Source organism: Corvus hawaiiensis, chromosome 3 (assembly GCF_020740725.1).
Source record: "Corvus hawaiiensis isolate bCorHaw1 chromosome 3, bCorHaw1.pri.cur, whole genome shotgun sequence".
Classification (NCBI taxonomy): Eukaryota; Metazoa; Chordata; class Aves; order Passeriformes; family Corvidae; genus Corvus; species Corvus hawaiiensis.
In genome coordinates this window covers 102588542-102602472 of record NC_063215.1, presented here as the reverse complement: position 1 = coordinate 102602472, position 13931 = coordinate 102588542, and positions in this window count along the sequence as shown.

Here is a 13931-nt window from a genome sequence, read left to right as displayed (position 1 = left end):
AGAGCAGCACAGAGGTAACAGGCAGTATGGCACATCATGGGAGTTTGTACTCACTGCTTTCTGTGTGAGGTTTTTTTTTTCACTGTGGTACTGGAAAGATGGAGTGCTTTTCTGTGTATTGTTTAGTGAACTAAACCTAAAGTGGCTCATTATTTTCTACCCTATAGATTAACTTGGCCAGAATAGTTGATATAGCCTTGCTAACACACTGCTCAGTGTGCTGAGCTGTGTTAATTACAGTTGAATTAGAGCTGACAGTGATTGAGTCAGCTTAGTCAAGTACTGCTTCAGACTTTTTTATTACATTTTTAACATTTCAGTCTTTTGCTTTAACCAGGCCCAGAACTCCAAAAAGAAACGTGTTTCTAAAGATGCTGTTAAAAAATGTCACTACAGTCACAAAGCAGCAAGTAGTAAGTAAGTTTGGACCACGTCCATCCTCCTGAGTGCTGATTAATAGGAGAGTTTGTTTACAGAAAGTGTGTCTCTGTTATTTAGTCAATTACTTAATGATCGACTCTTTCTTCCCTGTTTGTCTGGCAGCATTGTGCTATGATTTGTGGCAATTCCTGACCAAAAAAATATTAAATTTTTGAGAAGGGCTTTGGCCAGGGTATATAAACCAGTGATTTACCTCCAGCAGAGGACAGAGGAAGGATGCTGAGAGAGAAAGAAGCCTGTGGCTCCACTGTAAGCAGTTGGAAAATAATCTGGCTCTGGTCAGGTCTGCACAATTGTTACTGTGCCCCAGGACTTCACTGCGTGTGCTTTCAGTGTAGTGCCAGAGCTACATGTCAGTTCTTCATGAGTATGATGACAAGATTAGTGCTTGTGTCGTTACGAATTAGATGACTGTGACCATTTTGTGGGTGTTCTGCATCCTTATGAGGAGGCTGTGAGTGCACTGGGCAGTTAACCCTGGGCTCTCAACAGTGGGAGCAGCTCTGCAGTGGAGGGTAAATTAGGAGAGTCGGGGAGCGGGATTTTTCCCACTTGGGCCCTGGAATTAGTTCTCTGACTGACCCATCAGTTAAATCTGACTTACCTATAACTGTGTGTGAGTGTACACTTGCAGGTGCTGAGTGAGGCCAGTGGGGCTCCTTGTCTGCACCAAGCTCTGAGTGCCTGAGAGGGGCACTGAACAGAAAAGGCAGGCTGTGAATTTGTACAGGTACAGTTACACAGCAAAGCCTAAAGGCTGGGTAAGCTTTGAAGTAGGATGAGTTGTAAGCTTTATTCACTAGATGACAAACCCCCTGGTCTTTGATCCAGTAATCTGTGTGTCATTTGGATGATAAATCCAATAATTAAGTACAGTGTAGTCTTTCTGTCCCTCTTCCAAAGACTTTCTTTCACCTTCTTATTTATTTTTTGTCTGTTATCTCAAAATGTCAAAAGAGGGTGGTACAGCCATTTGCAATGAGGTCTGAGCCATTCACAATGAGGTCTGAGCCTGATTCCTCTGTCACTTTTAGCATGTATTATGCACTGATTTAAAGACTATTTTAAAATAAATTAAAGCCATCATGAGAAATGAAGGGAGCCCTGCTCTTCTGGGTTGTGTTTGATGCTTCCCTCTTTGAATTCAGGAAGAAGGCATTATTAAAGACATAAAAGCTGTCTCTGTATCAGGAGCTTAAAACACTCCAAGGGAAACAAAATCTGTTGTGCTTAGCTGCTGTAATTTAAGAGCCAAATTCTGCTCATGTTTGTAATGGCATAAATTTGAATTTGATTGAACTCTGGATTAACATTGCTGCAAATGAGACCAAAATGTGACTTCCAAAGTTCATGAGGTCAGAAGCAGTTTTGCACCCAGCCTTGTTAATTTTACATATGTGTTTGCTCTGTGCTGTGGGATGCCACCCTGGACAAAAATACCTGTGGCACATCTGATCTCTTTTTAATGGTCCTAGTCAGAATGGGTATTTTTTATTCTATCAGTAGATGTGGCTAGATTGGTAAAATTCCACTGAGTTTCTACACTTTGCCATTCCCATGATGTTAGGATAAGAGGGAAAAAAGAAAATGGCATTCTGCCTAGATCCTGAGATTTTGGTTCAAGTATTTCATGGACTTTCAGGTTCAAAAGGTCTGCAATTAAACTGAGTTTCAATTGTTACAGAAGGCAGGCCAGCTCGTGTGGTTCTGACAGTGCAGAGATGGATAGGGGACACTCTTAAAAGACTGCAGTAATTTCAATTATTAAATATTGGTTTAATAGTTAGTACAAGTTCGTTAGATAAAAATAATAGCTCACAAACTGTTGATTAAAAAACAGAACTCCCCATACTATAGTGATTAAATAAATTCTATTTTTTGGGTAAATATCTTGAAATGGTTTGGAAAGCAGTTAATACTCCTGTTTTTCCTGGGAGTTCATTAAATTAGAAGTTCTTGAGTTAGAAAAATATACATAGACTTAGAAGGGAAAATAATTCCAAGTCTTGGTGTTAATTTCAAAAAGTAATAGTGTGTGTTATCCATCATCAGCTTGTTTACTTTCTTACCTCTTCCACTGACATCCAAGAGGGATACATTATTTCAAGGTCAGTATCTCCAAGGGTGATCCTCTCCAAGGGTGCAGGACATTGAGTAATTTGCCATCAGTCAGAAAATGCATTAATAATGATAAAGCATGTAGGAACGATTTCTGCTTGCCCTTATATGACTTCCAAAGTATACAGCTCTTTTTTCCCCAACTCAATGTCAAATTAATGGAGTCTGTCAGCTGTTTAGGTAAAGAGCTAGAGCAGGCATTACGTTTTTGGAGGAGATGTGTGCATGCTGCATTGTCAGGCCAAAATCCAGAAAGATTAATGTTTTCAACTATCTTGACAACCAGATTATCTCCATGAATATACAGTGCCTAGTACCCCTAAAGAAAGACTGTTTTGTAAAACCTTTTAATGGTTACTGGCAGAAATTCAAGAAAAATGAAAGGCATTTTGATTTATACCAACACGAAGTGAGATTGAAATCAAGATCTAAATTATAGGCACTTTTGGTTTACTTGTGATTTACCTCATATGCCTCTTGATTTACTTATTTTTTTTTTTTCTTTTCAGTAGCGCTTCACTGAGGTGGATGAGGAGTTAGTGTAATGCTTGGGAACAACCCCAGGAGATGACTGACCCCAATTCCTTAATTTCTTACCTGGCTTAGGTGTACTGTTTTTGCAGAAGTCAGTAGTATAACCTGTGGTTGAGGAGCTGGGGCTGGTACCAAAATTTTCTGCCTACATATTACGTATCCAAACACTGCAGCGGCAGCACCCATCTCCACAGTTTTGTCTCTAAGCTTCTTGTAAAGCTCATGGAAGGAATGAGACCCCTCCAAAAAAGCGATCCCAAGTCATGCAAACTGTGTAAAGAGCCATGCAGAGTAAGCCAGGGAGCTCTGGGCAGAGGCAGGCATGTGAAGCCCAGCTCACTCTAGAGCCAGGTTCCTGGAGGCAAACAGCTGCATCCATTCAGGATCCAGAGCTGCAAAGCACTACACCTAGCATTTGGGAGGAGGAAATCCTTGCAAACTTATCCTTGTCTTTTAAAAAGCTTCCACAAAGGGAAGAAATGCTGCTGCCTGTAAGGGGAAGGGAGCCTGGGTTTGGTGCCTTTCCTGCTCAAAAGGGACTTGTGCTTGTGCCTCCCACCTTCCAGATGAGTGGTGCAGCTCTTGGCTGGGGCTTGAGCAGGTGTAAGCTGCTGCCTGGAGTAAAGGAAGGTAAGAGGTCGTTTTTCTTATGTTTTTTAGTTTTGCTAGAACTTTTGTCTTGCTCCTATTTTTTTTTCTGATTCAGATTAGCTGAGAGGTCTTTGCTGCTGTGGCTTTATTGCCTTTATTATGTGTTATTGCTAATGTCCTTCTGAGATGTGTGCTCTACCAGTTGTCTCTGGAACACTTCTCTACTTGTTTTCCCATCAGGACACACTCTTGTTCTCCCACTGAGCTTAGCCTACTGTGGATGAAAGGAAGTGTTTTGTCAGGCTCAGCAGGGCCAGTCTTGTTTGAATACCAGCCAAAGGGAATAAAAGCAAGTTCTCAGGTGGTGGCTCACATCACCAAAGCCCCATGCGGTGGGAAGGGCCACAGATAATGTCTTAGTGCAGTGTTTCTGATTATTTATTTGTTTGGATTTGGAGTCATACTTTTATATATTAATTTGGGATGTTCCTCTGCCCTTCTTGAGCTGTGTTCTCCCATGTACAACCTCTTAGCTGCGCATTCCCTGATGTGCTTCAGATCCCGTCCCTTGGCCTCCTCTGGGTTGCAGGAGCTTCCTGTTCCCTCCAAAGACATTTGGGCCAGCAAAGCAAGCCTTGGCACTCTTCAGCTTTCTCCAGTCCCATCGCTCCTGCCCTGGCTCTGCCAGCCCAAGGTGCCCAGAGGAGCAGGTCCCTGAGGCCCGTGGGGCTCTCGCTGTACGTTCACTGCCTGGCCAGCAGGCACTGCTACCCTGAGACTCTGGCATGTAGGGGACTTGATTTTTCCTCCCTGTTTCCAGTTCCCATACAGCATCCTTTCCTACTCCTTTCAGTGCTAGTTTGCCCTGCTCACACTCTCCTACCTCCCCACGCCAGCCCAGGAAGCCAAAGGCGTTGCCAGCTGTAGGGCTGGTGCTGCCCTGCCGTGCCTCTTGCTGGCTCCCCCGAGCACAGATGAAGCCTGTGTGTGAAGGGGGGCTGGAAAGAGCTCTGGCTTAGGCAGCTAGCAGTTGCTGCATGCCCAGATCACACAGCAAGCACCCTTTGGCTCAACTCTCCTGTCTCCACCTCATTCCTTTTGGCTCAGAGTAAGTGTGGGATTGTGCGCATGGCTGCCAGAGGAGAGTGTTTTCCAGGTGAAATGAAGCAGAAGGACATGGGTGGGATAAATATCAGAAAGATATTTTATGGAGCTTCCCCATCTTTCCTTTTTCTCTTCTTTCTCAGTGTGCTATCTTCCTTTCCCAAGGGCAGGTTGGCCACATGATTCTAATGTTTTTTTGCTGTCATGAGGGCGCTCGTTGGTGTAGCTGCTGAGAATGGGGCCAGGTTGTATCAGTGTGGGATGTCAGTTGCTTTAAGCCTCCACTTCAGCTGCTTTGGGCTCAAATAAATAGGAACAGGGTGCACTTCTTGTGAGTTGATATGTAATTGATGCAGCTCCACAGATGAAATTTGTTCAGCACATCTCTTGGTTGTGAAAAATGTAGAGGTCAAGATAGTCCCTTTTCACACCTTTCCTCATTACTTTTTATGTGTGTCTTGTTTAGATGGGCAACAGGGAAACCTAAAAAAGAAAATCAAATATTCTCTTTAAAAAAAAATTTTGTTGCTTTGATCTTTATTAAATGAATATATGATTGATTACCAAAACCTAAAAGATGGAGGGAGCATCAACACTCCTTATGTATCCATGAAACCTTTGTACATATTTGTATTCTGCTAAAGGGAGTAAGGGGCTCAGAATGAAAATAAAAGCCAACATTTTGATTTGTGATGAATAAAAACCAAAGGAGATTTTTAATTCCCTAATTTTTAAATTTGTGAGCATGTGTGAAGAGTGAAGTACTATAACAACAAGAAGTTTTTTGCTGTCTTTAAATTTGTCCCTGATGTCTGGGGTGCCTGTCAGTTACTGAAATTCCATGGGTGTGAGCAATCTCATGAAAAGTGAGTTGAGCACACTCATAGGCTGAAGTTAGTTGCATGCATTAATCCCACTGAGTGTAGGGGATGAATGGTGTAGGTACAGGTACCTGTGGATCCATGGAGTAACAGCTCCTGTCCTGCAAAGGTCTGCTAAAGAAGTAAATACTTGCTGAAGCTGCCATGGGAGACAGGTGTATATCCCATCTTCCATCTTCCCACACGAAGCAGTCAGACCCAACTTTTATAACCCAGTCCATTTGTCTACGTTCAGCTGCTCCAAGTTCATGTAGCTGTGACAGGGTGGAATTTGTCCCAGGGTGTAGTTGTACATCAGGCTTTAGATGTGACTTTACTTCTATAGAATAACTGATGCAATTTAGGTGTGCAAAAGAAACCTGAATTATGGACGGCCCAGGAAACTGCCTTTTGAGCAGACACATTTTTGAGAGAGCACCGGTTTAATCAACCGGCTTGGTGCCAGCCTGGATCTAACCAGATTGTCCTCATGCCAAAGTCGAGGCAGATGGCTTGTGAGAAACGGTTTGCGGAATGGAAAAGAACAGCAGGAAGTTTTCACTGGTTTGGAAAGGCTCGGTCTTGATTCAGAAACTGTGCTCCAGAAGAAAAGCACAAGCTGCTTGGGAGAGCAAGATAGGTCTGAGGCTCTCCTGCTCCCTCTGCCCCTGGCTTGGGATGTCATGGGAGAGCTGCACCTCAGCACAGGTAGTTCAAATGTGGCATTATTTCACTTGTTCCACATACCAAAGGTGCAAAGGGAAGATCCCTCTGTCACCTCTCAAATTCAGTAGACTCAACCGGATCCATTTCCCTAAGGACCCTTTCATGGAAGAGCATCGTTAGTGTGGAAGACAAGTCATCACAGAGGGCAGTATGGCCAGATCTGTGGGATGAGTGGCGTGTGGAACTCCTTGTGCATCCAGTTATGGTCTGACTGAGCAAGGAGTGTTGAGAGGCACAGCTCACTGTCACAGAAATCAAAACCACTCGGTATCAGGCCAAGATGTATCTGAAACAGAAAAATCTTTTGAAATCCCATAACAGTTAAAGTCCATCCAAATGAAAATTAGCTCTAAGTTCAATCCTTAATTACCCCTGCTCTTTCTTTGTTCATTAGCACTAAAGCTGTTCACAAATGTACATACTCTGTGTGGCTTGGGGCCAGCCCTTAGATATGTTTAACATTTCAAAGAGTGAGAAACGCACAGGGCAGAAACATGAAGATGGAAAATGCAAATAACTACCAATGACTTGCGCCGTTCCCTGTCACTCTGCTGCCCTTCAAATCAGCACTCACAAGACTGAGTAGGGATTCCATTTCCAAAGCTCAAAAATCAAGGTATTCCTGAAAACAGAACTTACCAGTGTGGCTCTACTATTTCCACAATGCTGTTGGGATAAAACCAACATCATCAATACCTAAATAGATGGGAAAACAATAGCAAATTTTTACATAGTGCTTTTATATTTAGCACTTCCAGTCCTTCAAGCATCCCTCTTCACCGGCTAGTGTTACTGAAAGTTAAGAGCTGAGGCATCTAGAAGCCAAATCACTCATCAATGGCACATGGGGAGTCCAAGTAACATTTTAATCACTGGTCCTTCCTTATTTTACAGGGGTAAATAGTGATTTCTGTGTGAGCTGGTACTTTGGGTGTTCAGCTCTGCACCTGCAGGTCCAGATGTGCTGCAACAAGGAGCACATCCACAGCTGGATCTGCTGCAGACTGTTCACATCTCCAGAGTATCCCATTGATTCATCTGGCTCTCACATCCTCAATTTCCCAGCTTGTTTTTTGTATTAAGAACCTGGTGTTTAGGTATCTCTAATAATTTCCTGCCCAGTAGGCCAGGTACTTAAATCCCTACTCAACGACATTGATATTTGTGTTTGTGCACAGGAGAAACATCCACTGATGCAAAGGAAACTTGTCCCAATAAATAAAAGAATCAACCAGCTCTGTTTGTTTGTCTACAGTGCTAGTTGCTCACAAACTCTCCTGGGTCTGTGCCTCTGCATATTCTGTAAGGACTAATTCTGCACCTTATCATCCTCAGCTCTCAGTGAGTTTGCTTCATGCTTTCCACTGAGATACTTCAGAGCTGAAGCACAGGTGAGATCACTCCTATAACCTGCGATGTCGTGTTACTACTCTTGCAGTAAGAAAAAGCCAACACAGTGATCTTGAGACAACATTTATGATGTATATAAGTTTAAATGCATCTAAATCCATTCTGTTTTCTGCTACAAGGAAGTCATGATTTTTTTTTTTTTTTTTTTTTTTTTTTTTTTTTTTTGGTCTCCATGACTTGATTTTTTTCCTTTTGTTTTCAGATCTTGTCATAATACAAAAGTTGCAAATGAAGCCACAAGTTTTACAGTTTTGTCTTTTCAGGTTTGTTTTTCTTTTTGCATAGAGACCCCGCAGTGTAATGTGCCTTAATTAATGGAAAGCAAGAACGGATTGTGTAAACTCCCAATGAATATTGTCTTAGCAAATTAAATCTGATTTAATGCTTTAAGCCGAAGACATATTTGCATAACTAATGAAACTGATTAACTTGGAATTAATTTGCAATGTTTAGTCATAAGGCTTAAAACTAAAGTGATGTTGGTAATGTGTTGATTATTATTAGTACTCAAGATAATCAGGATTGCTGGATGATTAAATGTAAATACACAGCAAAAAAATTGGTTCAGGTTAATAAACAATTTCAAATAGGAAAATGCCCCATGGTGATAAAGTGAAACGAAGGAGTGTTAATTGTACAAGCAGAAGTTAAGAAAGATCGAGTTCCCTCTTGTCTGCTGGAAGTGGGTGAAAAGCTGCTTCTTTTTAGCTTCCCTGTGATTTGATAATGATTTCTTTGTGGTCTGCATTACACTTGTGCCAGGGAACACTCAGTATGGGCCATGGACCTGGCGTACCCAAGTGCTGTACAAACAGATCTCGGTGAGCTCAGGGAAGTGTGGACAGGAACTAATGGGTGGAGGAGATGGCTTGTGTGCATGGACAGCAGGGACCTTGGTTTGCCAGAAGCTTCATTGCTGCTGTGATTTTTTTTTTTTTAATTTTTTTTTTGTTTTTCTGCTGGCTTTGCAGCAAAATTTTGGGATGGGGTTGCAAGGAGGACCATGTAGAGGCTTTCAGGGATGTATAGGAAAATCCCCCTTTAAGATAAGGGGTCTATTAAACAAAGCATGTAAGTTCATGCTTAAAAATGAAGTGGTGGAGGGGCTAAGAGGTGGTACTGCTGACTGGTAAGGATTCAGAGGTTGCCAGTTCCTTTGCATAAAATGGCCTATTTAAACAGATGTTTTTTATGTGTTTTGAATTTTCATAATGTGAGAGATCAGAGTTGAGTAGACAATTTCTTCACTTGGTTACACTAATGTAAATACCAATTAAATGGATGTACAAATTTGTTTTCATACAGCTGGGAGCAGAATTTGACCCAGAGAATCATCCTTTGACCCCACATTAGCACACTCTTGTGCTTTGTCCATAAACCAGGTGGAAGAAGTATAAATCGAATCGACTTTTGCTCATCAAGAATTGCTTTTCTGTTTGAGTTCTCACAGATTCTTTCTCATGTTGGAGTGTCTGCAGAGCTTATAAAGAACAAAGACAATGTTGGGGGATGGCAAATATCCTCTTCTGGGTCTGATAAACATCCCAGTTTGGGCCAGCTGACTGTTGTGGCCAACATACTAGAGTCAGTGTAAAAGATCATGTAAGCTTTCCTCATCCACTTCACTGGGAAGTCTGAAGTGAGCTTTACCTACATGGCCAAAGAAAATTTATGTGATGTTTTTTGCTTTGGAAGGTACTGTGGCAAGTTGCAGCAGAAGGGTAACAACAAGCGTGTGGTGATGCACACATGGTGTTTATTGGCAGCAGAGAAACAGATGGAAAGTGCAAAACTACCTGTTCCATGTCCCATTGCATCTCCTCATCACATCTCCTTTACACTCCAGTGGCTGGGTCTCATCCCTTCATGTCTCTCTCCTTCCCAGTGTCTGAAGATGTGTGTGCTATGAATTTTCTGTTTTCCTTTCTGTTTTACTCTCCTTCCTTCATACCAGTAGATTTTAGTTCAGATCATTTTGACCTAATGCTCTCCTTTGACTCCTTAAGATGAAGTTTTGCAATGCCTGTGGCTTATAATCCTATCTGTGTTTTGGCTGGTAAAGTGTTGATAGCCACAAGAAAAAGCCTAAATTTAACTAAGCTGAGAAACCCTTCCTTCACAGTATCACAGTGTGCTGCCAGTCATCTTGATATCTCAGGGGGCCTTCCCTACAGGATAGCATCCTTAATTTCACAAAATTCTCTAGGATCCCAGGCTGCCAGTAGTTAAACTGCATAAACATGGGTTTTGTAGGCTGAGCAGTAATGTTGTGCAGCTCTGTCACCTCTGTAACTTAGCTGGGCTCTGGTCACGTTCACATCATATAGATCTACTTCTTGCTCCTTATATCACCCTTTAGAGGTGACAGCTCTATCTTCCTGGGTAATGGGAGTGCATTCATGGGATGCTTCAGGAACTGATGTTTGCGTTTGCTGTGGTTTTTATGTAAGTGAAGAGCGACTCGGAGCTGAATAAGTACAGGGAGGCACGTCCTGGTGTGAAGGCAGATGACCCAGATTGTGTAGGTGCATCATGTGGCTCTTCCAGATGCTTCTGTGTGGTCATCTTTGGGTCTGTCAGCTGAATTCTTCCTCTCCATCAGATGATGGCAATACCTCTTCCTCTGTGCCATCGACTTCAGGGGTTTTATGTTATGATTTTAAGGCAGCTGCCACGATGATGCCCTGGCCTCTGCCTGGATGTTCTAGGTCCTGCTGTAATAAAATAATATGACTTTCATACATCATCCACAAGTCCCACCAGCTTCTCTATGTCCAGGGAGTCCTGGAGGGATACTGTGTGTGGTAACCTTGTTCCATGGAAAGCTATCAAGTTTGTAATATTGTCCAAATGCTGCCACGACATAACCCACATGCACACACACGTATGTATCTCTCAAGGGTTATTCAGATTTACGTGTTCCAGCAAAACCTGAAAGGAATCATAGTGAAAACAACTTAATTTAGGGCAGAATCAGGCCCACTGTGAGGTTCAAGGTGTCATGTTCAGGATAGTTCTGTACACTTAAAATGTTATTAGAAAAAACCTCCTCTATTGCCTCCATTACTGCATAAAATATCTAACCTTACACTGTGTATAATGCATGAGAACAGTGTTTATAACACGAGTTTTCTGCTTATAATGTAGTAGTGTTCTTGGTCAGCATCCCTTGATGTTTTACAGCTAAATTGTAAGTCCATTTAAATGATTTATTACACCACAGCCTGGTTAGTAAGCACAGGTAAACAAGTTCTCTGGGAAGATTTAAACTGTAAGGACAGTCACTATAAAGTCTATCAGAAATTCATTGCACTTCACAGATGGAACAGATAAAAAAAAGTCCTTTACTGCAGACAGCAGGGAAAGAAAATCCTAAATTATCAAGATGCAATGAAATCCTCTTGCAGGGTACAAATTGTTGGAAAACAATTTTTATCGATTATTTAAAAGAGAAGATGAAAACTGGTCTTAGTGGCGAGCTATTTTATAAATTTCCAGACGACCTGTCCCCAGTGGGGGGTTATGTTGGGGTGTACAGTGAAGGGGAACTTATTGTAATGACTTTTTGTGCTGCCAAAACCTGCCACCCATCTACAGACTGAGAAGGGTGTGTTCTGATAGTCCCAAGCAGTTAAAAATCACATGTAGCTTTCCTGCAAACCACTCTGCCATGAGAAAGAGTAAATGTCAGGGTTTTAAATTTTGTCTTCTATTATTTGGTTTTTAGGGGTTGCTTTCTTCCTGCTGTCCCAACTCTTGTCTGTGAGAATTAGATGCTTATTTTGTAGATGGTGAGTTGAAAAACACATCAGGTATTGAAAGATTTGCTATTTAGTCAATCAAGATGACAACACGAAGTTGAAAAGGAGCAACAACAACCACAGTTGCTGGCTATGAGCATGGACTAGAAAATTCAGAGCAAGTGATAGTTTTCAGAGCTGTGAGATGCCAACAAAGTATAGAAAAGCAGGACAGAGCCAGCAGAGAGGCTTGGAGCTGGAGGGAAGGAGCATCTGTGAAATGGCTGTCAAAGGCACAAGTCTGAAATTTTTGGAAGTCTGTAGAGCTGCAGTCTTTGCCAGTTAATGCTGGGTCAAGATCTTAGCTGCCCTCCTTAAACAGGAGCTCCTTTGCTTAATGAGGAGCTCCCCTCACAGACTGGCTGAACTGCAGCAGTGAACTTGCTCCTGGTACAAATTTATTGTGGTGGCCCAGAGTGACTCGCTGGAGCGAATGAAGTTGGTGTCTGAAATCAGTGCTGTATCTGATTCAGAGCTGTTGGCTTCATCCTCCACTTCTGTTGCAAGCCAGATTTTGAGGGACAGGGAAATGGAATAACATGCTTAATATAAGATTTTAAAAAACCCCAACTTTTTGTCCTTTAATCCTGGAGAATTTGTGTTTTTACTATTTTGCACTGAAGAATTTTACTAATAAACAATTAAATTACCCCAATACCATTGCTCTTGCAGGGAAGTTTAATAGCCTGCCAAGCTGTACTATGCTTAAAGGAGAAATTTTGCTTTGCTGCATTTGTGATCCTCCTACTTCGATCTTGCTCTGGGAATATGGGAACCAAAGTGCCACCTGCTATCAGTTTTCCCTCATCCTTTATACAAGCACATATCAAGTCCTTCTTTTGTGAAGAGACTTTCTCTGAGTAACTGCTTATGCAGGGAGGAAATGAGAGGCTGAAATCTTTCTTTGCTTTGTGACCCCATCACTCGCCTGAAAAGAAGGCAAACCATTTCTCTATCTCACTTTCATCTTTCTTCTGCAACACTCAGACAATAGATGGGCATGTTTTGTTGAGTTCTGGGCAGATTTTACCCACTATGAAAATGTATATAATGCTCAAAGAGATCCTGTAAAAAACTGTATTCATAGTAGTCTTAAATGGTGTCTGAATTCTGACTGCTGGCTGGCTGGGTATTGACTTTGTGCAAATAAACAGAAGGCTCTTCCCAAAATCTTCCTGCCAGTCATTTATAGTTCACCATTCCCTCTGCTGCAGGGGTCCTTATGTGGACATCCATTGCACATGCCATGCAGGAATACTTAGACTGAATTCCTCCTGTAACTGCAGATTGCAGTAAAGTTGTTTTAGGATGGCAAATGGAAAGTGATCTTCGATGTAACTTAGACTTTAGGTTTGTGTTTGTATGATACTGACAAAAAAAGGCCTTGAGCACAGAAGGGTAACAATGACTAATAATTAAAAATTGCAATCTATAGAACTTCGTAACTTTCAGTTAAAACAAATTGCATTTTCATTTCAAATGTCTATTCAAGATGAAATAGGTAGATCTATACCCTCTCTAAAGATTCATATACCAATCCTGACCCTGCTGCTAACACCCACTACCTGAAACCCATGGCACATCAAAGCAGTGCATCTTTTTGAAGTCTGCAGTCATGCATTTGCTTGGCTGCGCTTACTTCCAGGGGAATGTGCTGCAGGGACAGTGGGAAAGCTCTGGCTTTGCTGCTGCAGACTAACACAATTTGTGAAGGGCACGAGAATTAACAGCCTAAGCAAGCCTGAGACAATATTTCTTTCCCTACGGAAAGGAGGGATATAAAATTTAATGCTTGTGTTTGTACGCTTTGTAGATGTGGAGGTTCTGTTTGCTAAAATTTAAAAAAGATAAGACAGGAGTAGACAGCTGATGTGGTTGGATCTTGTTTCTACAAAGCTGTTGATTCTCTTAATGCAGTGAAAGTTATGTTGTCATCCCATGATAATTTACTTTGGTGGTCCAGATCTTTGTCACTGTGGAGTTAGATGGTGTTCAGCAAGAGAAGGTGGCTAATGATTTCTGCAGTGACTGGTCCTTTGCATAGGAATGTAAATTGTTGATGAAAGTATTCCTCACCTGCTGAGCCTCTTCTGGGTTCGCAGTAGCCCAGGTCCTGCTCAAGGACCACAGCCTGCAACCCTCCTCTCCCTGCAGTTGGCAGGCTGGAGGATGGCAGGGCTGTTTGCTGCCTGGATGGTGCTTTTGGTAAAGACACAGGCAGCACCTGTTTCCAAGATGCTTTCTTCCTTACTTTCACCATTCCCCTCCCATCCAACTCCCTTTTCTTCCAGGGTAGCATACAAGGAGCTGTACTTTGCCAAAAAAGTCTCGTATGTGCACACTTATT